Source organism: Hirundo rustica, chromosome 19, assembly GCF_015227805.2.
Source record: "Hirundo rustica isolate bHirRus1 chromosome 19, bHirRus1.pri.v3, whole genome shotgun sequence".
Classification (NCBI taxonomy): Eukaryota; Metazoa; Chordata; class Aves; order Passeriformes; family Hirundinidae; genus Hirundo; species Hirundo rustica.
Genome location: NC_053468.1, coordinates 1648488 through 1673828, shown reverse-complemented (window position 1 = coordinate 1673828; position 25341 = coordinate 1648488). Strand labels below are relative to the sequence as shown.

The 25341-nt window shown below is 48.5% G+C and overlaps 1 long non-coding RNA gene across 1 annotated transcript; it reads left to right on the top strand.

The window, feature by feature from the left end:
- Window positions 1-20559: 20559 nt before the first annotated feature.
- Window positions 20560-24288, top strand: LOC120761550 (uncharacterized). The gene is made up of 3 exons (XR_005703677.1): window positions 20560-20596; window positions 22367-22451; window positions 24082-24288. It is a non-coding gene; the product is annotated as an uncharacterized LOC120761550 (long non-coding RNA).
- The last annotated feature ends 1053 nt before the right edge of the window (window positions 24289-25341 follow it).

The following is a 25341-nucleotide window of genomic DNA, read 5'->3' as shown; positions in this document are numbered from 1 at the left end:
TCCTTCATCAGGAGTGGGGAGCAGCGATGAGCGGCACAGACATCCACAGAGCTCGGCACAAGCCCTGCGGGGAAGGAAAACGCCCTCCCACTCCGAGAAATTCCACCTCTCCCATCCCACATGCCTCCTTTTTTATTTGGTTTAGAGAGCCCTGGTTCTGCTCTTTTTGTATTTATTGTTCTTCCAGGGGTTCCTGACAGCTTTGGGCATCCCCACCGGTGCGGGCAGGCTCGTGGTTGTCACCGTCCTCTCCCTCTGCGCCTTTCCCCTCCAAACAAAAGGACTTTTCTCCTGGAAAAACTTCCTAGAACTCGCCGATCTTTTTACTGCTGCAGGGTTACAGCGCTTCCCCCTAAGCTCGGGCACAGATCGAGTCAGTGCCAGCGTCCCGGGGACATCCCGGGTGCCCCCAAAACCCGAGGACGAGGGAGGGAGGGAGCGGCGCGGCGCTGCCTGGCAAATCCTCGCACGCCTTTCGCAGGGACAAACGCGGGCGCTGTGCGGGATAAACGCCGATTAAAGCAGCGGCCGGCAGGAGCTGGAAGGCGAATGTTGCGGGTTTTTATCGCGGTGGTGCTTGCCCGAGGCGGAGCGACGCTGCCCCAGCCCGCCCCGCTGTCCGAGCGCGCCCGGGGGCATCGCGCCCGGGGGCACCGGGGGATCGCATGGGAAGCGCTTTCCACGGGCGTTCGGCTGCCGTCAGCCATTTTAGGCTCTGAATCCTATTTCCCTGGTGCTTCCGAGAGAAGCTTTTGGGGGAGTCCCCAGCTAAAACTCAAATTTGCATTTAAATGGAGATTTTTTTTTTTTTTTTTTTTTTTTTTTTTTTTTAATGAGCAGGATGCATGGGAGACTAAGACTATTAGGTTTCCTTGTGGGAGAGTGCGGAATTCTCTCACCTTTTACATCCCACCCCCGCAGCAGCCCCTTTAACGCACACTTTAAATTAGACGTTAAAAAAAAAAACCAAAAAACCAGGAACGGTGCGTCTTTAAGGAGAATATAATCATAAACAAATAAGTCTGGTTGCCCTTGCAGCAGAACTAATCTTCCCTCAGCTGAGCTGTGATATAGATCAGTAACAAGAGCCACGCGCAGGGGGTTCCTTTGAAATGCATAATACCTCCTCGTATAAATTGGAGTTGGTGTGATGGAGCTGTGAGATGACATATTGTGGCGTGACCCCTCTCTACTGATTGTGGGTGAACCCTGCAAAGGTAAATCTAACACGGCGCACACATCAGACAATTTCATTTTCATCACCCAGGGACAAAAACATGGCAACAGAATCTTTTCAAATGATAATCTGCATGCTAGGCGGAATATTTTCCCTTCCTCCTTTCCCCTTTTTTTTTTTTTTTTTTTTAAATGTTCAATTCATGATGTAGGTGAAAGGAATTACAAATTGCTTCCAAAGTTCATTCATTCCCTTCTTCTCATTCCTCCCTTTCTTTTCCTCCTTCTCCTTTGGCTTTTGTTCTCTCTCCCTTTTCCTCCCTTTTTTTTCTTTTTTTTTTTTTTTCCCCTTTGTTTCCTTCTCTTTTACTTTTTACTCTTCTTTATCTCTCTTATTTTTATTTTCCTCTTCTGTTCCCCTCTTTCCTCTTTTTTCTCTTCTTCCCCCCCAATCTTTAATATTTTATTTTCCTTTTTACGTACCCCTTTTTTTTTCCCCCTCTCTCCCTTCCCTTTTTTCTTCCTCCATCTAAAAGTTTGGCATTGTGTGTGTGTGCGTGTAACTGATTCATTCTTCTCATCCCCTCAGGGACATCCAGTAATAATGATTTATAGGAGTGCAAAAATCTCTGCTCTTGCTGTTACCAACTAATATCCCTCCTACCCTCCAAAAAGGGAGTTTTCTGTACAAAACCTTCTCCCTCGCTTCTCTCCCCTCTCCCCCTTTGCCTTCCTGCACTTCTCCAGTCAAATATTAGGGGAATTTGGCTGGTTTGCCTCATGCCAACCAGGAATATTCAGTCCTGCAACCCCACCTCTCCCCTGGAAGTCGTGACATCGACCCAAATGGTGCCGTGGCTGCTCTTTGTTGTGTGTCCAGCTGGTTTGTGTAGGGTTTGACACTTTGAGACTGAGAAAATGTAGAAATTCCCCTCTAATGTGGTGTCTCTGGCTCACCAGAAACCGTTCCCCTCCCAAAGCCAGGTGTGTTTCCAGCCCCAGGAGCTGCCTGCGGGGATGGGAATCGCCAGGGCCCATCCAGGGCACGGCGCAGGGGGTTTGGGCAGGCCCGGAGGGTTTGTGGCTCCAGGGCTGGGCTGTGCCAGGGCAGCTCCAGGGCACTGCCCGCAGCAGGCACAGCGCGCTGGGCTCCTGTGGCCAAAACCTGTGCCCAGCCTCAGACACCCCGAGGAGACTGAGGGGCGTTCCAGCACTCTGCCCTGAAGGCAGAGAGGAGTGTGGATGCTGGGCCCAGGATTAACCTGGTAAGAGATGCCAGTCCTGCCTCTGAACGCTCCTGTCTGGCCGTTGTTACTGCTAGGATCTGTACTAATTAATCGCTCTGCTGATCACCACGCTGGCCGTGCCTTGGGCTGGCTATTTGTGGAAGTGGCTGCGCCGCTCCGGGTCCTGCTCCCCTCCAGACAGGAACCTGGAGGAGTTGGGGACACTTCTGTGGGGTCACTGACACCGTTCCTCCTCCCTCTGTGGGATTATTGCTGGCACGACTTTGGGGGTGGCACAGGCTGGGCGCTGCAGAGCAGGGGTTTTCCCTGGGTGTCCTTCCTCCACTGTCCATCCCTTGGAGGGAGCAGGGCACGGCTTTGGGGAACCTCCACTGAGCCCCTGCCTCAGTTTCCCCATCACCACAACAGTTTGATTGACAAAGTGGAGCAGAGAGCTCTGTGACCTCACAGGTTTTACCCCCTCCAGGACTTCTGCAGGTGCAAGGAGACACCGATCCCCCTTGGGAAGGAAAAACGGACGGAGCAACGAGGTTTTGATGAAAGCGCTGACAGTGAAATCATCCTGCCCCGGCCAGGAGCGAGTGGGAGGCTCAGATCTGCTCCCAGGCTGGTTCCATCCCGTCAGAGGCACGGGTGACACGGCCACTGCCGGCGTCAGCCCGTGACACCCAGATGAGTTTGTCGGTTCCGCGTAGCGTGATTGCCATCTCCTCCTGGCGCAGCACGGGAGCCAAATCGAAGGAGAAAAGGTCGGAAAGCCCTGGTCATCCTCTCCCTTTCTCCCAAATCACTCGTTCCCCAGGATGGAAACGAGAGATGGCAGGTCCCCGTGGCACGCGGGAGGCAGCAGCCCGGGGAGAGGCAGCGAGGAGTGCAGCCCGTTAATAGCTGACACCAAAGCCACACCGACGAGTCCTCTGATCAGAGAGAGGTCCCCACCGCTGCCTGCCCCTGCAGAAAGCTTGGTGGGAGGCACCAGCCTCTGCTTAAAATCCTTGATGCACAGGGAGGTCAGCTGGGGAATGGGAATCTTATTTTTTTTTGTCTTTCCATTTTGGTGCAGCAATGTGTCAGCTCAGGTCCGGGAGAATCGCGGCCTGAAACCGCTTTTTGCTTGTTTGGTTTGTTTGGTTTGTTTTCCTCTTCCTTTCCCCATTCTTCAAGTATTTTTTTTTTTAGAGAAGTTATTGACAGCACCCATCCAATGGTTGGCCCCCTGCAGTTATCCCTGGTGTGAAGAGCACCTTACCTCAGTGCTTTCCAAGAGAAGTGTAATCACTTCGGGCTCTTTTGCACTGCTAATAGTTTTTTTTTCTATTTTTATGCAAATCCTCATTAGATCCTTCTAAAAAATTACTATTTTTACAACCCAGCACTTTTATTTGCATTTCAGGGAGGAAGTGCTGCTCTGAGGAGGCTGGAGAACATCACAAAGAAAAAGGGGGGATTCAATATTTGCCGCAGATCTGCAGGACCCGGTGGCAAAATGGGATGGGGAAGGAGATGATGACAGGTAGGGAAGGTGAGAAGTGGCTGCGGGATTGTCTCTGTCGAGGTAGGTGAGATAACCCAGCTCTGTAATGCCTCACCCAGCTGCAAAGCTGCCCAGAAAATTCATCTGTTCATAATATTTTTACCTGCAGCTCTTCCCCAAGTCCCCCTGGGATGTCTTTAATGGGGTGCATGGGATTTTCTTTCTTGCTTTCTTGTTTGTAGAAGAAAAACTTTTTTTCATGGGAAACGTGGGGAAACAACCCCTCCCTTCTTCTGCTGGGAAAATAAGTGCCAGTTTTGTTCACCTCTATTTCCGTGTAAATGGGGTTGTTAGGAGGAGAGACTGTGCCTGGGGTACGCAGAGCCTCACCTGCCTCACAGACAAAACACATCACGCCTGACAGCACCAATTCAATGATTTCACCGCCTTTCCAGTGGGAGAGGAAGGCACAGAAATGAGAGGAAGAGAAATGCACGCTGTCCAGGTGGAAACTGCTTCCCCAGCGCTGTGATTTTTCCTGGGAGCCGAAGCCAGCCGACCTCACTCTCTCTCCGTGGCAGGGCTGCTCTAGAGGCAGGAACTTTTCCGGCTGCTCGCCCTCCCCTCCCTGGGTGCTGCTGCTTCTGTGCAGCTATAGATTTTAAGATAAGGTGCTTTTGTTTCCCAGTCGTGTCTGGGTCACCGTTTGGAACTGATATGACAGGCCTGAGGCTAGCAGAGGAATTTGTTCCAAGTTCCCATTTCGGGAACGTGTCGCCAGTCAAATAGCCTATTTACTCTCTCGGGGATCTATTTTTAAAAGTTATTAGCAGATTACTGGTTTTCTATCAACCTCAGGCACCAATCTCCCAAAGATACTATTGTACTTTAATAAGGTGCATTTGATAATCCTCAGATAAAGGCATTTGAAGTGAGGGGGTGGAGAGGGAGAAACTCCTGCGCCGACTCAAGTGAGGGACACCCAGGCCAGAAAAGGGTTAAATACACTCGTGTTTCTAAATGGCTGAACTACTGTATGTTGTAGTTTTCAACTGCAAATCATCTTTAATAGCAGACATCACGGGATGGCTCATTACATTAAGCTATTTTTCATGCTATCTCCTGTAATATCCTTTAATCCAATGCGTTTCAAATCACCTCAGGCTAAAATAAGAGACATAGCGATGTAATAGCCTAGTGTATTAGTGGGTTAATTGCCCTGTTGTACTCTCTAGTAGATATCTCTGGAATGAGTTCTATATTAATTGTAAATTGCTTAATACATTTAACTCCTTGAGCAGCTCGGTCCTCCTCTCTGCCTTTGATGAACGAGAAAACTTTGGGAATAGTTGGGATTTTTGGCGGCAGAGCCCGCAGGGTGCTGGGCCCTTCCCCAGGAGCTCTGAGTGCTCACGTCAGCCCCTGGCACTTAGGGAGAGTCAGCCTGAAGCACTAAGAGGAAATGATTGCTTTTTTTCCTGGCAGGTGCCAAGTTCTGCAGCCTGCAAAGCCACACCACCTCGCTCAGAGGGAGCTCGCAGCCGAGCCCCTGACCCGTGGCAGGGCCAGGGCTGGCACTGCAGAGCCGCAGGGCGCTGTGCCCTGGCCATCCCCGAGCTGGACAATCAGAGCAGGGGGAGAAGAAAGGGAAGGTTTAAATAATACATAAGGTTTCATCTTGCCAGTGCCGTGGCCAGAAAGGGAAGACGGATGAAGTGCTCTGCAGCTCTGCCAGAGGATGCAGCAGTGGGTCACTGACACGTGCAGCTCACAAAGTATCGCCCATAACGTGCAGCAGCTAGTTTTCTAAAATGACTTCTGCAGCACCAGGCAGATTTGCAGTCACTTTTCTGAAGATTGGAACATAAGTGTCACCAGGCTACCAGAGGGTAATATCACTAATTTCTTTGGATTGTTCCCAGTGTGCATCAGGGGGGTGCAAAAGGAACGGGCACTGTGGAGGTTGGGGCAGGTTGTGTAATTTTCAGGTGAGACATTCTTTATTCATTTCTTTTGGGGCATTCTGGATCCTAAAACTCCTGGTAAAAACGTAAGTGTCGATTTAGAGGAAAGGCGTGGAGGAGGAATGCTGGAAAGCTTCTTGCCTTGGAACTTCAGAAGGGATTCTTCTCTGAAGTGCCACCCTAAACCCAGCAGGATGGCAGCAGTGGGGAAGGGCACTGCGTGGTCTGCATTTCACCTGTGTGACACAAAGCCCCTCCACCTGCTCTGGCCTGTGCAGCTCAGCCTGTTCCCTGCACAACGTGGCCGTGGAGCAGCGCCTTGGCTGCATGACCGATCCCTTGCTTTACACCTGACATCAGTTATGTTTTATGTATTAAATAGGATATCATAAAGGTGCCGTTCAGGACACCCTTTGTGAAACTTCAGCTATCAGCTCAGATCCCAGGGGTTCTGATGGAGCAGCTCCTGCCAGCTGAAGGGCTTCCCAGAAGAGCTGCTTTGCTTCAGGTTTGTAACAGGGGGCTCGGACAGGTCTTGCCCACCCCTGACCCCTCCCTGTGCTTTACATGGATAGGTTGGGCTAAAAGAAATATCATCCCTCTGCTTTAAAACCTAAGGTATTTGTGAGAGAATGTGCATGAGAATTTCATGACTTGTGAAGGAAGATGCCTGTGAAACTAGGGAGACAGTTGGGCTTGGAAGGGAGGACACAAAGTGCTTAGATTGCTGGAAAAAAAATCCATCAAGTGATTCTCTACCTATAAAATAGGTGGTAATGCAGCCTGAGCTTAATTTTGATGGCACACTGTACTTCATAACAGTGACAACACCTTAAAAATGTAATGAAAGGGCCTGATTTATTGCTGAAATAATCCACTTAGCACTCCAATAAATAAAAGGAGAAAATACAACTAATGTTTTGTCAGAAGGAGGGGGGAAAAAAGAGGGAAATTGCAGTGTGTAGCAGTTTTCTGGAAATGCATCCAGAGTTTTGGGGCTGATTGTTTTCCTGAAGACAAATATAAATTCCCAGTTAGATTTTAAGACTTGGAGCTGATGCCCACTCTGCGTTCTCGTGTACTTTAAAAGCAGCAGCCCTGGGACACAGCAACACAGGGACCATGTTTGACTGACAAGGAGGAGGAGAAGGGGAGGAGAAAACGCTGAAAAGCCACCAGCTTTCTGCCTCACAAATATCTGATTTTGAATGTGCTCTCGTAGCCATTAGGAAGTGCAAAGCAAACGTATTTTCCCCTCGTGCCAAATTTGCTTTAATAACACGAGGTTACTTCTGCAAATGTCAGCCCCACCCTCCTTTCCCCGTCTCGCTTGGCCCACAGCGGAGCCTGGCGGGTTTTACACTCCCTCTACATCACTTCTATTAATCTGTTTAATCTGCTCCAGGGCCTGGCAGTGGCAATGACAGCAAAAGCAATAAAATGCTCCCGTGGCAGATGTCTGTATTCAGGTGTCCTGAGAGCAGAGCTGCTGCTTCTCCAGACACGAGGAAAACTTCCCAATGCAGAAAGAGTCACTCAGCAGGAGTGGGCTCAGGGTTCTGGGCTCTGATACCAAAGGTTTTAAGGTCACGAATGCTTCAGGGTGACCTAATTGTGACTTTTCAGCACCTGAAGGAGCTGACAAAAAAGATGGAGAGAGACTTTACAAGAGCCTGGAGTGACAGGACGAGAGGGAATGGCTTCACACTGACAGAGGTTTAGGCTGGGTATCAGGGAGAAGCTCTGCTCCCATCTCCCAGCCCAGCTGTCAGTGCCTGCATCAGCCAGGGCTGCCCAAATGGGAAGGAGCACGGATGGAAAAACGAGGGGAGAAAAATCAGCAAAATGCAGCTGTGCTGCCCGTTTTGGGGGATGTTTTGCTTTGGGGCCTCGGGGCAGCCTTCCCCGGTTGTTCCCCCCGGTTTTCCCTTGTTTCTTTCCCTTGTTTCTTTCCCTTGTTTCTTTCCCTTGTTTCTTTCCCTTGTTTCTTTCCCTTGTTTCTTTTCCTTGTTTCTTTCCCTTGTTTCTTTCCTTGTTTCTTTCCCTCGTGTTTTCCCCTGGTTGTTCCCCGGTTTTCCCCCTGGTTTTCCCCCTGGTTTTCCCCTGGTTGTTCCCCGGTTTTCCCCTGGTTGTTCCCCGGTTTTCCCCTGGTTGTTCCCCTGGTTGTTCCCCGGGTTTTCCCCCGGGTTTTCCCCCGGTTTTTCCCCCGGTTTTTCCCCCGGTTGTTCCCCGGTTGTTCCCCGGTTGTTCCCCGGTTGTTCCCCGGTTTTCCCCCCGGTTGTTCCCCGGTTTTCCCCCCGGTTGTTCCCCGGTTTTCCCCTGGTTGTTCCCCGGTTTTTCCCCCGGTTGTTCCCCCGGTTTTTCCCCCGGTTTTTCCCCCGGTTTTTCCCCCGGTTTTTCCCCCGGTTGTTCCCCGGTTGTTCCCCGGCTTTCCCCCGGTTGTTCCCCGGTTTTCTCCCCGGTTGTTCCCCGGTTTTCCCCCTGGTTGTTCCCCGGTTTTTCCCCCGGTTGTTCTCCGGTTGTTCCCCGGTTTTCCCCCGGTTTTTCCCCGGTCTCCATCCCTTGTGGGCACATCTCCGGCAGCCGGGGCTGCAGGAATGGTCCCGGCGCTGGCGTCCCGCAGCGCCCTGCCCGGCCCTAATTGGCCTGTTTGTTTTGCAATAAGTGATTCCTGCCTGTCTTGGGGTGGATTGTTTTTCACACCATTAAATGAAGTTCTGCTGTATTGATCCCTGTTTTTCCAATTTGAAGCCTGAAAAGTGATGAAGACATTTTCTTGTTTTCTCATGTACTTTTCCCTCAGTTCATTTAGGTGACCTGTCTTTAGTTCCTTGCTCTGCTCGCTGTAATTGCTTCTTCAGAGTAATGTTACACCGCAGCCGGGGGATGGCTTTATGGGAGTGATAAGGACAGCGGAACAGAACAGCATTTGGCTCCGATAAGGGCGGGAGAACAGCACAGGAGCAGATAAAGGATGTAAGTTAGGCAAGCAGAAGCCACGCAAAACGCAAGCGGGAGGCCAGCCCAGCTCCGCAAGGCTGGCAAAGCAGGAGCTGGGCACAGTAACGATGGGATTGTGCTCGCTGGAAAGCAGGGGTGGAGGAGCAGCCACCTGAAAAGGACACCGGGGGTGAAAACCCACCCTGAAGAACCAGCTGAGGGCTTCTGCTAAGGGGTGTGGCTATGTAAATGAGATCGATACATATGCATGATGTAACTGGGATAACTCATGAATATGTAATCAGGGTGCGTGATCAAAGCTCCGTTACCTCGACCAGAGGAAGGGTTCTGTGAGCGCTCAGCTCAGTGGCTGCTTTCCAACACCCAGAGCTGTTAGGAAGTTTCTGTCTGGCCGATTCTGGTATCGGGTTGAAGTCATCCTGCAATATTTACTGGGGAAGGTTTGTCACAGACACCTCAGCAGCAGCATCTCTTGCTGAAACCTGGTGGAGCAGTGCAGAGGGTGAGAGCAGGACCACTGGACAGCTCTGCCTCCTCAGGGTGCTTAATGCTTTGCTTTAGAGATGAAAGCATCGTGGAACATTATCTTTGGACACATATTGTCGTTTATGTCCTCTTCACCTTTGTGAAGAGTCCAACGTTTGCATTAGATTTTGTCAGGTTTCTGTTCAGTATTAATGGCAGAGGTGTATTTTTTTCTAGAAGAGGTGGATAGGGTGAGTGTTGAACTCAGGTTTAATTAAGGAGGGAGCAATGGTTTGCTCCAACTCAGTCTTGCTTGCAATTATTTAATGTGTGAGGTCTAAACGGAGCCTGTGCACAGAGAGAAGTTTTCCAGTGGCTCTGGTAGGCTCCAGACTTGCAGAATTTGCTGATGAAACCCAGAAAATATGAAGCCTGGGAGGGTGGGAAGGTTGCCCGTATCCCTGAGCTGTTCCCACCGAGCCTGGCACAGTCTGGGATGCTGCAGGTGGAGGGAGGGAAGGCAGGAGCGCTTCGCTGGCTCACCTCGGTGTGTAAGCAGCAGCTGAATTTACAGTCTGAGTTGTGAAATTCCTCACAGCAGCATCCTGGGTACCTCTGTGCTCCCCAGGCTGCCTCCCCACGTGCTTGTATCAAGAAGGTAATGGACTAGACACAGTAGACAGCAGAAAATACACAAACAAGGAGGACTCAATAATTTCCTTTTTTTTCCTCTCCGAATCCTTGGAAAAAAGCTGAAAATTTAGGTGTTAATTTGCAGAAATGTTCAAATCTGCTCATCACCTAAGAGATTGGAAAGGATTTAGGTTTTTTAAAATTTTTTTTTTATTGTAAACTACCTTATGACAATTGGTGATAAAAGAGCTGAGCCTTTCAAAAATCCATTTTAATAAAACACCGTATGACCTCATAGATATGCATAGGATTTAGAAATAACATGGATTTTAATGAAGGCACTTGAAAGGTATGGTGCCATATTGCAATTTTATGGAAGATCTTAGATTAATGAAATTAAACGTGAACTGCATTGTTTAGATGATGAACTTAAGGTCATATCTGCAGCATTTGAAAGAGAAACCTTGAGTGGAGGGTGTAGAATCATTGATTTAGACCCTGGTAGACAGCTGAATAGCAAGCACTGAAGCATGAAGGTAAATTCCCATATTTCATTGTTAGAAGGTTAGCTGGTGGCTGCCAGCTTTTCAGTGATAATCACCAACCAATTCCACCCTGTTTCAAAAAAGATTTTGCCTTTGTGTGCTAAGACACTTTTAAAAACCATTACTGCTCAAAGCAGGGGCACACTGTTTAAAGGGGAGCTATTTCTGCCAAATGCAGGATGGCAGCGAGTTGATGCTGTCCTTGGATAGTGATGCTATTAAGTTCATTAGGATCATCATCCATTTAAAATGCTGATAAGGAGAATCGCCGCTGCTTCACTGGAGACACCAGAGGCACCTCCTCCTGCCACCCCCAGTGATGTGTCATCGGTGATTAGCTCTCTTGCTCCCTTTAATTTTTGGTAAGACAAGGGCCCTTTCAGGTTTGAGTCCTGTCTCCATGCTCAGACACAGGCAGGGAATAAATGCACGAACATGCACGTGTCTTAAACAGACGTGAATTTGTACAACAGGAAAATTGCAAGGGACGAAATCCTCGTGCCTTAAGAATAAGTGATAATGGAATGATAGTGCCAATTACTGCTGGAGAACGGTGTTGTCACAGGGAACGGCTCCTGAAGATGGAAGGATGAGGGGAGGAGGAAAGATTCCCTTTTGACAGTTTGCCGTTAAAGGGAATTTGTCAAGGATGTTAAAATTAGATCTAACTGGGCCAGATCCTCAGATGACATGAATCAGTCCGTAGACTTCAAACCCCAAGCTGGCCACATGCTCCTCTTTGTTCTTTTCCCAGTTTTTATTATCTGCATCCTAACCCTGCCTGGGCGCTGTTCAAGCCCCATTCTCCTCGTGCTGCCCCAGCCTTGCTGATGAGGAATATTGCAATATTTACAGGGAGCGTTTAGCTCCTGGAGTCGCCTGCTGTGGTGCAGGGCTCTCGCTGGGGACCAGAGAGAGCAAACCTGAAAAAGATGTTCTCAGGTGGGAACTGAGACTTCTGTGTCTAATGTACTTCCTTGTGTGTTCTCTTCCAGCCTGGATATTTGGAAAGCTAAGCTCAGCTCTGCCGCATGGTGAAACCGTGTGAAAGCTGCCAGTAAGGAAATTAAGTAAGAAATAGTGTTAGATAATGGCTGTAAATGCATTATGATCACTCTTTTCATTAGAAACTTCCTTGTTTTCTCCCTGGTGCATGCCACAAACAGCTTGCACATGATTTATCTGTGTGTGCTTGGGAAGGAGAGGCAGAGGGAATAAAGTCTTTGCCACGAGATGTTTTAAAAGGCAGTTGGGACACTCAGAGACATGATGCTTATTAAAATAAATGGAGGCTGTGTGTCTAAATCCCCCGGTCATCCTTGGAAGCCTCGTCCCCGGTGTTTGTCTTGCAGTGGTTTCCAAGAGGGAGATTGCACATCCCATTTCCAGGGTGCATCCCACTGCAACAGGACAGCAAAGAGGGGATCACACAGGGGCCAGGCCCGGCTCATGCCATGGTCTAAAGCTTTGAAGTGGGGCAGAGCCCTTTCTGGGAAACTCTCTATAGAAAAAACAACTCCAGGTTCCACAGCAGTTAAGGGAACGTGGCTCCCCTCTCTCGTTTCCAGAGGTTTCTGCTCTGTGCAGCTCTCGGGGTTGGACAGAGTCACCCTGCTGTGTCCAGTTCTGCAGAGCCGATTTGCTGAGCTTTTAATGCATTCATAACTTCCCACCCTGTTGTAAATCTTCTGACTCTTTTTTTTTTTTTAATTTTTAAAAGGAAAAAACTCTTGGCACCGTCCACTTTGGAAACGCTGGCCCATTAAGTCTAAACAGAGAAGTTAGGGCATGTTAAATATCAATTGATTATAAAACCCATATTAATTGACATTCAGCAGCCACGTTAATGGAGAGGAGCTCATTACATAGCAGTTAACCCTCAACGCATATATATTAAATAATCAATTAGTGTTTATTTAACATACAATAACCTCCCTATTAGTGCTAAATTAAAAGCCTCTTTAGAGGAGCCTTGCAGAAAGCCCTGCACTGTGCTAACCTGGAGCCAGGAATTTGCATTAAGAGTTCAATCTTTGTTACCCCTGGTGCCCCCAGGATGATTTTAAGTTGTTGAGTGAAGGAGTAAAGGGGCTGTGTTGGTGACAATCACTTGGCCCTCCTGGGGAGAGGCTCAGCGCCAAAAAAGTTGGTGAGTTGCTGCCCATGTGGTCACAAGAAGATGCAGAGACCTGGCAGGCGATGGGTGAGAGGAAAACAGAAGGATCTGTACCCCAGAAAAAGACTTTTGAAGTAGAAGAGAAGTATTTTCAAACGGGAAAAGAAAGGAGAATGATTAGAGAGGTAGGCAGACAGCAAGACAAGATAAAAGCAAAGAAGTGGCATGGTTGGGTAATAGGAACAGGGCAAACTGGGGAACTCGGAATAGTTGAACTAAATTGCCCAAAATTAGTCTCTCCTGTGCCGTGTCCTGAGCTGCCATTTATATCTGTGTGGTGTATGGAACATTAGCAGGTGGATTCACTCCCACCTCTGTCTGGCCTGAGGAGTGACAAGCAGGGGGAGAGAAAGGAGCTCTGCTGTTTTCCTTGGAGCCTGGGTGAGTTTTATATTGGGGTCTAATAGGCCCAGACCCTATTTGGAGCTGAATTACATCACATGCCTATGCAATGATCTCTTTTCTGGTGAGGGGAAGCTGGGAAATCAAGCAGCTTCTCCAAAAGTCAATTCTGGTACTCAAAATGGAGCTGGCTCAAGAAATTGTCATTGATCCACTTCTGAACTTGGAGCAAATTTCCATAAAAATAATCAGATCTTCTCAGCTGCAGAAGTTTTAATGCCATGTGTTTCACTGGGTGGGATGGGCAGGCTGGGGGAACAGGAGCTGAGCAGTGATTTGGGTTCATTTTCCTCCTTTTCCCTGGACCAGATCTGAACAGGGAGTTACAGGGTGAGGGGGATGGGAGATGATGCCTTGGCAGCTCTCTTTGCAACTTCCTGGCAAAAGGGAGTAAAAGACAGCAAATTGTTTGGTCTGATCCTTAGTGGATGAAAACCGGAGCAGTCCTTAGCAGGGATTTTAAAAGCTTGATTAATTCAGGCTCCTGGGAATGTGGCATGGCTGAAAACCCCTTGGGAACTGGGAGAAGCTCTGACAGTGGAGCAGCCGGGTCCAGGCAGGAGCAGGTAATGACAGCTCCATCTCGGAGGTGTGAAGAGAAGCAGGGACCCTGTGGAGCAGCCCTGATGGGATGGGGGGTTTCAGGCAGGTGTGAAAGCGGGTGGGTGCTGCCCTTCCCTCACTGCCCCCTCCAGAGGGAGAGGGAGAATCCTGTGGCAAAGGGAGACAAGGAGATCTGGGGCTGGCAGAGATGGGGCAGGGACAGGTGAATAACCACGGATTTGAAACATCAGCAGGCAGAGTTTAATGAAGGAATAAGCAAAATAAAACAGGAGATGAGCGCCAATCCTGTCTGAAGGGTAATAACGAAGCTGATGGAAAAATTGCTTTAACTCTTTTGGATCTCAGGGAAGACCCAAATGTAATTTTACTGAGAAAATGTAATCATATTTCAGGCTTTTCAGCCCTGCCAAGGAGTGTAAGGCACGAACACATCAGTGCTTGCTCTCCCTGAAACTCAAGAGGACTTTGCTGTTGGCTGCTCACGATGGTAGAGAGAGAGACCTTCGAGGTCTTTTCCCTCCAAGGACAGCGCCAGCTGCTCGAGCAAGTGATGGTCACCTGTATTCACAGGTATATGATGTATTTGCAGCACTTGCAATAAATTACTTCTTTTTCTCCTTACAGCTTCTGGAAGCATTCCCAGCGGCCGGCCTATTCATCAGGGCTGTTACACTTCTGCTGCTGCAGAGAGGGAAGTACCTTTTTCTCTTCCTCTTTATTAGCATGTGCCATGGTGTGAGGCACTGCGCCGGGGAGGGAACCCCGCCGTGAGCGGCACTGGGTAAACACAGCCGAGGTGACAGTGACAGTCCTCATCACAGAGTGTTAGCAATTCAAACAGCCACGTCAGTCATGGGATTGGAGGGAAGGGAAAGCAAAAGGCAGAGCGTGACAGTTTGCAAACACTTCCCTGCGTGACTTTGTCGTAGGTGTGTTCATCCTGGAAGGGTCTGGGAGGAAACGCAAATGAATTTTGTGCTGGACGAGTCTGTGAGCAAGTGAGGGCTGCTGGAGTTTTGTTGGGTGTGGAGAAATTTCTTCCCCTTGTAGACTGAGGTGCTCAAAGGGCTTCTGGAAAATTTCAGGAAATTATCCAAGGCCAGGCTTTGCCTACAGGGCAGGGCAGTCTTTGCTAATCTATTAAAAATAAGCAGAAGAAAGTAGTAAAACAGAAGCAGCGAAGCAAAAACAAACCCCCAAAAATCCACCAAGCAAACCCCGATTTTTTTCCACAGTAAAAATTTGGGGTGTTTGAAATGTATTGGCGTTTCCTAAAATCACCAATTTAATCCCTCAGCACTGCAGTGGAAATATCAAACCTAAGAAATTTAGGAAATTAGGCTGAAGGTTTTCTATTACCCTGAAATTTTGCCTTAGAGAAATGATAGCACAGATGGAATTTCCTTGGGAAAGAATTGAGTAAAGGATGCTGAGGAATTATTTTAGTTAAATGGACTGCTAAAAACGAATCCTGGATTTGGACAGCAAAGAAACTCATACTGGAATATTAATTCTGCTCCCAATCATCCAAGTAGTTCAGGCACTGAAGTCAGGAGTGAATTCAGTCTGTCTGGTTTCCAGAGGCTTTAGGGACGCTTTGCCAATACTATTCTTTCCTGCTGGATTTGTCTGCAACTCTACAAAGTTATTAGCGGAAATAATTTCCTCTCTGAAGAAGCAGCCGCCTCTGTCCTGCTGGTGTGTGTCTGCTGTGGATTGCTCCCTCACACATCCCATCTCCCCCAAGTCCTGGGAGGCAGCTGTGCCTGCAGGGTGTTGTCCAGCCCTTTACCCAATTATCCCGGCACAGAACACCCATCCCGAGCTAATCAGGAAGGACAATCTTCTCGGGGTGAAAACGCCCTCTGAGGACTCACCTCTGCCGCGGTGCCTTCAGGGAATGGAACCGCTAATTATAGGAGATGAGCGTTTGCATTATGTACATGATGTTGAGAGAAGAAAGGGAGATCCCAGGCTGAGAGCCCAGGTCTCAAAGCCACCCCATGGCTTTGCTGTGTTCTTCCTGTGTGGGACTCTCCTCTTTGAAAATCCCAATCTAAACACGAGTGTGCAGGACTTTATCGAGTGTAAGAATAAGCAATTTCTATCCATAAGGAATAATTCCTATCTGTAAGCAATAGGTAATTCCTCTCTGTACCCCAATACAAATCCTCAGCCTGCAGGCACCCGGGCAGAGTAAAATGATTTTAGCTATATCACCTCTGTGATTTCTTGTCCTCCATCTCAGTGGAGGGGTGGCTGGCAGTGCACAGCTCTGCTGATTTCAGCTCTGCAGAAGTTCCAGAGCTGCCTCACAGCACCTGCCCATAAACTGTGCAGCCCGAGGAAGACGTTGCCTGTTTTCTGAAGGACAGGGTGCAATCACCCCACATACGTCCTCCATCTATTGCCTCTCTTGGGCAGGGAAAACAGAAATGCCTTCCCCACCGTTTTATTTATTGGCTTTCCTCTGTTTCCTGGGAAAATCCCTTTTTTTTCTCCAGTACTTTTTGTGCGTGCGTGTGGGGCAGGCGTGCGTGTGTGCGCGTGTGTGTTTAGGAGGTTAAAAAAATTTCTTGCTGTCAGCAAGTGATGTTACAAACCTGCTCTGACAAGGCTGGTTGTATATTTACAGTTGGTGAGAGCGAAGGCTTCATCAATCTTCACGCTTTGAAAGGGACAGGCCCGCTCCCATGAGCACCTGCTCCGGGAGAACAGCTGAACTGTGACTTTCCAGGGAGCTGGCTGTAAATTTTAGCCATTCCCCCCGCAGCCCACGCATGCTTGAGCTCTTTAACCTTCCCAGGCTGGCAGGAGTCCCAGCAATCAGTTTAGTGCAAAGACCGGGGTTCTTTTTAATTAACCTTTTGTTTCCCGCTGCAGGTGTTTCAAAGTTTTCTTCACGTTAAAAAGGAAGGGGGGGGGGTGTGGGGGAAGTTGTTTGCGGAGGTGCATCCAGTTTTTCCATGCTTGGTGATCAAAGGGGGTCAGCCTTCCTCATGTTTCCCCTCCACATTCACCTCCTGGATGTGCGTCTGTGCCAGCATCCGCTGGGAATTGGCAGCAGTGCTCCCCTTTGGGCACCTGCAGAAAGTATTCCTGGGAGTTGTGTTGGAAGAAAAGGGAAGTGTTGCCCTGTTTGATCAATAGGATTATTAGTAGGACAAGGACCTGTTGTACCGCTAAGAAAATTCATGTGTGGGAATTTATCATAAGGGAGGAAAAAAAAAAAAAAAAAGCATTCAAGCCCCACTTAAAACAATAAAATATATCTTTGAGGGAAAGTTTCAGACTTTCCTGTATAAAGGAATAATGGTTTCTATAATTTAATAGGTGGTAAATTTGGTGAGGAGTGCCAGCAAATCCATTTCACATAATGATATTTTATCTCCCTGGGTATGGTCATTTTCATGAATGTCTTTTTATTGGTTCCCTTGTCCCACAAAGTGTCCAAGGTGGTGCTGCTCATCCTCAAATGCTGAGCACATACAGAGGCAGGGATGGCTGGAGAAAACTATTAATAATGGTGGCACAAAAAATGGGCAGGAACTGTGTGACAGTTAAATGTGCTCCCTATAAATAAAGAACATTTCTATTTGACCCTCAGGGCTGTGGCTTTTCAGCACTTACTTTTGTAGGAGTTAAGGTGGTCACAGCTATTAAAAACTAGAGATAAGCTGCAAGGAAATTCAGGTGAGGATAACAGGGGGTGGGGGAAAAAAGAAGAAGGTTTCCAAAGAAGATTTCACTGAAAGTTGCAGTTAGAAAAAAAAAAATCTGAAATAGCCCTTGGTGAGGGATTTCGTTTACATAGGCCAGGGCAATTTGCTTCCTGGAAAAAGGAGTGATTTATTGTCTTGGTATCTAATTGCAAATTCACAGAGGCAAACCTTTCCCTCATGTAGCTCTGCTGAGATGGACGGGAGCATTAGTTACAAAGGTTCACAGATTTTTAGAACCCTCGCAGTGTACATCGAATATAAACTAAAACTCACCGTTACGGTTTCATTCTGGCTGGTACTTTATGCTGAGTAGAGGTAGCAAGCACAATCTGTGACTGCTATCACACAAAATAAACTGAGTTTCAGGAAAGGGAACTGAGAAAATTTTCTTGAAGGGAAAAAGAAGCAGCAAGTTGGAAGAAAGTCAGAATAAAATGGAAAGAAAGGGGAAATATACAAGAGTAGGTTTCCAAGAGGGAATATATGGTATTATATATGTGATATATGCACTTGGTATAAAGTGGGCCGGGGAAGCTGTGGCTGTTCCTGGATCCCTGGAAGTGTCCAAGGCCAGGCTGGACAAACTTGGAGTGACCTGGAAAACTGGAAGGTGTCCCAGCCATGGCAGGGGTGGGATGAGATGGGCTTTGAGATCGCTTCCAACCCAAACCGTCCTGTGATTCTGTGTTTCACAGCGCAAGGTCTTTGCTGCCTTCCCTCTCATGTGCCATACACGTGTGGAATCAAAACCTTCTGAATTTTGGCTTTGAATTCCCCCACCTTGCGTGGCCGGTTGCCTGCCTGGGAGGTCTGCAGACCTGCCTGCCAGGGGGAACAAGGATGTGCCAACATGTGGTCCTGGAACTTCAGATTCAGAATGAAGCAAGGAGCAAAAGGAGTGACAAGATGAGCCATCATGGGAAATGAAGGGAAAACTGTGAAAATGGTTATAATAAATAATAAGAGATGTAGCATGGGCCAAAGGAATAATAGATCAGCAGTGGGAAGACTCTAAAAGCTGCCGAGAGTTATTGATAGACATTGTGTAAGGAAAAGAACATAAAAAAAGAAGCCCCTGACAGTTTTGCCTTCATGTTCACTAAGGCGGGTGGCAGGGCAGATGCCAAAGTGAAAGATAAATATCCCTTTGCATAAAGAAGAAATATTGAAGGAAACTGGGCAGAGGTGACGGAGAAATTAAGAGTGTTAAAAGACCCTGAAAGCATGTGGTCCATGTCAAACCCCCTTCAGGATTTTGAGCCAAGTCAGCAAAATGTGTGAAAAATCTGTTGAGGGAAATGAGAACTCCTTTGAAGACCAATAACGGAGAAATCCTACAAGTGTCAAGTCCAAGGGAGCTTTCCAGAAAGGAAAGGTGATGGTTCAGTAGAAGGTGCCTTGCGTGGCCAGGACGCCAAAGTCTATTTTAATCTGGGGTTGCACTGGAGAAATAGTTAAGAGAAGTTATGAGTTTAATTAAGGAAAACCATCAAGGATTTTAAAAAATTGGGATCCATGCCAATAAAGGGAGAGCAAAACTGACAGCAGCTTTCTGAGGAATTAATGCAAATCATAGGCGAGGGAAAAGCCAAAAGATATAACTTCTGCTGTGGCAGGAAAGGTTGGATATAACACAGTGGGGAAGCGTAATCTGGAGTGAAAGTGACGAGTGAGGGACATGGAAGTGGCTGATGGGTTCTTGCCACTGAGTTACTCGTGAGGATGCACTGGCTTGTGCTTGGAGAAAGTGAGAACTTCAGGAGAAAGTGGTTATTGAGGTGAATTTAACTGAGGGAAGCACAGAGACAAGAGGAAGGGCACAAACTTAGCCAGGATTTGAGGGCACCTGGATTGAGTGGGGAAGCAGCGAGTGAGAGTTCAACATGAACACCGCTCGGCAAAGTTTCTGTGTTTCTGAAAGAAGATTCCGTAAGAGATTTCTGACACACGCACACCCCTAACGAAATAAAACCCCAGGTGTTGCCAAGGTAGGTTAAGTGCACGTTGAAGAGCCACTGCCAGGTGCGGCGCGTTGGATTTTCCCGTGTGAGGAGGAGGGCGGGAAAGTGGAGAGTCTGTGAGGAAGGGAAGAAGGTGATGAGTTTGTGGGGAAGGTGGAAGGGTGGGAAGATGATGAGTCTAAGGAGAGGGTGGGAAACTGGGAAAGCGAAGAGTCTGTGGGGGAAGCCGGAAGTGGACGGGTCTGTGGGAAGGTGAAGCGTCTGTGGGGAAGGAGGAAAGATGTCGGGCCGCCGGGAAAAGCGGAGGGTCTGTGGGGAAAGCAGGATCGTGGAGAAGGATGGAAAGTGAAGAGTCTGTGGGAAAGGTAGGAAGGGAACGGTCTTGTGGGGAAGGCGGAGGATGTGTGGGGAAGGCGGGAAGATGGAGGGTCTGTGGAGATGGGTCTGTGGGGAAGGCGGGAAAATGGAGGGTCTGTGGAGATGGGTCTGTGGGGAAGGCGATGGCTCTGTGGTGACGGTGATGGCTCTTTGGGGAAGGTGATGGGTCTGTGGGGATGGCGGGAAAATGGAGGGTCTCTGGGGATGGTGATGAGTCTGTGGGGAAGGCGATGAGTCTGTGGGGATGGTGATGAGTCTGTGGGGAAGGCGGGAAAATGGAGGGTCTGTGGGGAAGGCGATGGCTCTATGGGGATGGTGATGAGTCTGTAGTGATGGCGATGAGTCTGTGCTGACAGTGATGGGTCTGTGGGGATGGCGATGGGTCTGTGGGGATGGTGATGGGTCTGTGGGGAAGGCGATGGCTCTGTGGGGAAGGCGGGAAAATGGAGGGTCTGTGGGGAGCACGATGGCTCTGTGGGGATGGCGATGAGTCTGTAGTGATGGCGATGAGTCTGTGGGGATGGCGATGGCTCTGTGGGGAGGCAGGAAGGCGGGACAGTGGCGGCTGTGTGGGAAGGAGGGGAAGGTGCCGTGTTCCCGAGCTCATCCGAGCGCCCTCCATCCCCGGCGGAGGCGAAGTGGCCGCCGCCCGCCACTAGAGGCTGCTCCACACCTCATTAAATAAACACCGACAGCAATTAACGCGCCGCATCGCCCACGGGAAGGCTTTGGCCTCCCGATGAACAGGCGAGAAAGATGCGGGACATCATCGCCAGGGTCTGATCCCCGCAATGAGTTTGTGATGTACAGCCGGAGCTCTGCTCGGCAATCCCCCGGTGGCTTTGGCAGGCAGAGTCCCGCAAAAACCGCATCTCCACAGGTGCCCCTGGCCCACTCCCGGGAGGTCTGCGCAGGTTTTATTCGTGAGGTGAGTTCCTTTGTCTGGCAGGAACAGCCACGTGTGGTGTTGGTCAGGCAGCAGCCCAGAAATTCATTCCCTTTTGGAAAAAATCGCAACAAACAGCCCGGAGGTGAGACGCTCAGCGGTGCCGCACTTACCGTGCCAGGCTCAACGCCATCAGTGTTGGATGTTCCTGTAATTTGCACCAAAAAAAGCCGTGTTTGTTATTAATCTCGGTGCTGTTGCTCTCACAGAACAGTGCACAACTTCATCCAAGCGTGCTGCTGTCGTTGTCTGCCTGGCACCTCTGCCGGGGAAGGTTTTACAGGCTCTGCATCTGCAGTGAGTGAATATCAGCACTTTCACCAGCCACCTTCCTCCTCTCCCCAAAGCTCAGGCTCTATTTCCGTTCCCCCCGCTGCCTTCTTTCACCACCAACTTCATCTTATTAGTTTGCAAAATTATAGCCTTGGTGCAAACCTGGAATTCTGAACTGAGGAGAGCCCCTAGCAGCAACACTCGTATTTTCATTTTGCATTTTTCACCAGTGATGTTGGTCCAGGGTTGGTTTTGTTATTGCTACTATTTTTTTTTTTAAAAAACATTGCTCTGGGAGGATAAAGCTGGAAAGCCCTACCTATTTCCTGGAAAAGCCAGTCTCTCTCTGTCAGTATCTGTCATGCCGTGTACAGTGTGATTTAAAAACAGCTACAGCAATGCACAGACCAGGCTAGAGAAGGGATTTCTCTCACTCTAATTCCCATATTCAGTGGCCCACTGTATTTCTTGTTTAGTCCCTGTGCATGGGAAGGCTAAACAAGAAATAGACATCAAAGAAAAGAAATAGACATCAAAGAAAAGAAATAGACATCAAAGATGTGATGGTATCCTCTTTTTGCAGCCTGGAGATTTTTTTTTGAGTAGTTCTCAGCAGGGTCAGGTGTTGGACTTGGCAATGCTTGTGGGTCCCTTCCAAGTTAGGATATTGTGGAATATTCCCCTTGTCTTTCTTTTCTCTTGTCTGGAAAACCCTCCTGTAGCATTTCCTGGTTTTATAGCTTTTCATGGGACATGCAACTCTGGCATGTCATTGCTGCTCCATAATCAACATTAATTCTCCATTTATGATTTTAAAAAAATCTACAAGCTCTTCTCTTCCAAACTCTGTAAAATGCCATTGGTGTGTCTTGGGATGATCCTGCTTTGTTTACAGATCCCTTGCTATTGTAAGTCACTGTTTTTTGATGGTACAGTTACCAGAAAATGGATTAAAAATTAAACTAACACATTACTTTGTTTATTTGTTTTTTAATGAAAGCTGTTTTGCAGTTAGCTCTTTATTTGATCAAAGATTGCCTCTGAGTTAATTTTAGGGTTTTGCCCAGTCTATGATTATTTCTCTGAGATAACTGGGTCAAGTTGTGTTTGTGTTGTGACCCACATAAACTTCATGGTAAACCACAGTTGGTTCTCTTTTCTAGGACCAGAGCAGTGCATGGAGATGTGCCTGTAAATTAAATTAAAAGCACAACTCTTGTGTAGAGTTGTTTGATGTCAGCATGTCTCAATTTTTCAGGAGATTTTTCATCCCCTGCTCTAGCTGCCATTCCTCTTTGGGTTACGTGCTGGATGAACATTACAGGCTTTGGTGGCAGCAAGATGCTGCCCACAAATTGTGTGTGCTGCTTGTTGACATCCCTGACAATGCGTGTGTGCTGGGGAATCTCTGCTTTGGGCTGTCTCAGTCTGGAAATTCTTACAGCCATTTTTTAAATGCTCTTCCACCTTGTTTTGCAGTGTTGCGACACGTTTCAGACCGTTCCTCCTCCAGCCTTCTCCATTTCCATCATGGGCTCCTTCCTCCCCACAGGGCTTTGAAAAGGTGAGAACAGCTCCTGAGGCGTGGCTGGTCCCGGCTTTGCCCCAAACACTCAGCACTACCAGAGGTCATTACAAACCCTGTAATTGAAGTCCTCCCTGTGGCCCTGTGTGACCAGGGTCACTGTCCAGTGCTGTCTTAGGGACCATCGTTTAGAATCAGTCTTTCCCAGCAGCTCTGTAGACAGGAGTCACAGCCTGGCTGTCCCTGCCGGGAGAGCTCGGCTCTCTGCTGGGATGGACGGAGCCACAGACAAACGGGAGCGGAGGTCTGCAGAGCTGTGCTAGGCAGAGATGAGTCTGGCCCTGAGCCTCTCTCTAGGGTGTTCCTTCAGCAATTCCTCGCAGGTTTTGTCCCCAGTCCTTGGTGCAGCGCCTTTGCCGGGTCCCTCACGGCACTCTGCGGCGACGCAGCCAGGGCGCTTTGCAGAGACAATGTCTGGCTTCGCATCCCTGCCTCTCCTAGACAGCCCCTAGCTCGCCTCTTTGGCCCGTGCCTCGTACTGTTCCGTGTGAATTACGGGACGCGACGATGGAAATCCGCTGCCTGGGATCTGACACGGATTGTTTGCCTTCTCGGGAAGCCTCACGCTCGTCCGTCGCCTTCCCCTTTGCACGCGCACCCCCGTGCGTGCGCTCACGCAGACACAGGGGCTGCGCCGCGCGGCAAATTGCTTATACACATGTAAGCAAATATCTTCTCAAATCATCTCTTATCGCCAAGTGGGGTGTGGTGCTTGTTGTTCAAGGGGTTGAGGTTGCCTTTCAATCTGCCAGGGCCAGCCTGACACCAAAAATAAACAGCATAAGCCTGGAACGGTTGTCACAAGGGGCAGAGAGAACTTGTCAGGCAGGAGTGTGTGAGCCGGCAAGATGATAATGTGGCATGACACTTCTGAAATGAGACACCGGTTGCCATGGTGAGGAGTCAGGAGGGACTATCTCTCCAGAGGCTGAAATAAAACATGCTTTAAATGATGTTTGATTAGAATTTAGATCATGTAACTGAGTGGCTGGACCCTTTTTTTTTTCTCCCTTCCTTTTTCCCCCCCCTCCCTTTACTTGTTGTCGTCTGTGGCTGCTGGCAGAGTTCACTTTGGGAAGAAAGGGCTCGGGGTCCGGAGCAGCCCCAGCTGTAACCCCCCTGGCTCCACCACTTCCAGCGTGCTGAGAGGTTACTTAGTTCCATGCCCAGTCAATTATGCTCCTTGCTAACTCTGCTTGCATTTTCCACTTGAGTCCATCATAGTTTAAACCAGTTAAAAATGATTCCCTCTGTTCTGAAAAACAGTTAATCAATAGCACCCTGAGAATATTTCTTGCCTTCGTTTTCTTTCCCTGACCAGTCTACTCAGGGTATCCGTCACCTTGTTAATATATATTAAAAATGCAGCCCGTGAAGGATTATACACAATATCCTTCTTGGACTTTTTGTATTAAATGTGGACGTGAACGTGCGCATATGTGACAGTCTGAGTGGTAGAAGGAACTTGAAGCACAAGGGACTGAGAGAATAATGCAAAACAATTGTCCTTGCAGTCTTGTAAACGGAATAGAATGTTTAGAAGTAATTTTGGCTTTGTTTGCAGTTTGAATGCAGCACAAAACCAAATTTTTCATGTCTCTCCCAGCAGAAATGGACAATGAAAGAGCTGGTTCTGGGGTACAGAGTTTTCTTTCTCTGCGGTGCCTGTTGGTTTATCACAATCTTGAAGCGAGTATCCAATGTCTGGATAAATCTGCTGGAAAACAACAGACGGCCAATCCCAGTGCCTGGATGAGGACAAAAACACCCATCAAAGAAGGAGAAACGCACAGAGTTCTGCTAATTCTGAGATCACCTGAAGGCAAGTTTAGCTCGTGCTGATGCGCACACAACACCAAGGCTTTGCCAGGTGTCACCTGCAAATGGTTGTGAGTGGAAGGCGTTAAAACGCGAGGGAGGTTCTTTGTGTGGGTGCTGGAGTGAGCTGAGTCTGATGAGTCATTGCTGAGCGCACCTTGGAGATGCAGAGCAGGTGTTATTGGCAATTTTTGCCTGCAAGGCAGAAAGTCAGTGGTGGAGACTCCACTACAGCCTGCACGGCGTGGAGGCAGAGTTTGTACCAAGATTGCTGATGCCAGTGAGGACGCTGATACACGCACACGTTCCAAATGAGCTTCCCCTTTACCAGCACGTTTCAACCGTGCCCATTTGCTGTGGTATTGAAACAGTTACACCAGGCCACGGAACACGTGATCACGTTTTTCTCGCCCATTAAAATCCCTATACGAGCCCATGCTGATTAGAGATCCTATTGTGTGTATTTAGGGGGGGAAAAAGGCTCTGTAGTGGCTATGCATGAGACAGAGTGTGTTCTAGGAGCCAGAGGAAGCCCTGTAATTTATGAGAGACAAAGAGGTGCATTAGATATTGTTAGAATACATAATAATCCCACCGGCAATAATTTATTTGGCTTGCAAGGTTAGGATCTCCATAATTCTTGGTTGCACTCTAATGAAGGCTGCTGATGCTGATTATATATTTTTGTGTACATTAGAGGTACCTGTGAATATATGGATACTGTTCTTGCCTCCTGCCACCTCTCTGCTCACAGAGCTGCCAGTGGGACTATATCGTGTGGTCCATTTGTCTAAATAGTCCAGGCAAGTGCATCAGCTCTATTGGCTTCTTGTCTGTGGCTCTCTGTGACTTTGGGCCATAAAATGATCCTCTGCAGGTTTCACCTGCTTTTCTCACACTGTTAGGTCACCCCTGGCTCCAGGGTGACTCGAACATCGTCAGGAAGCCAGGGGTTTCAACAGGACATGCTGTCCCTCTGCAAGTACAGGCAAACCAGACTGATGTTCCTCTGGAAATTTTAAACTGGGAACTCAAACCTGAGTAGTTTGTT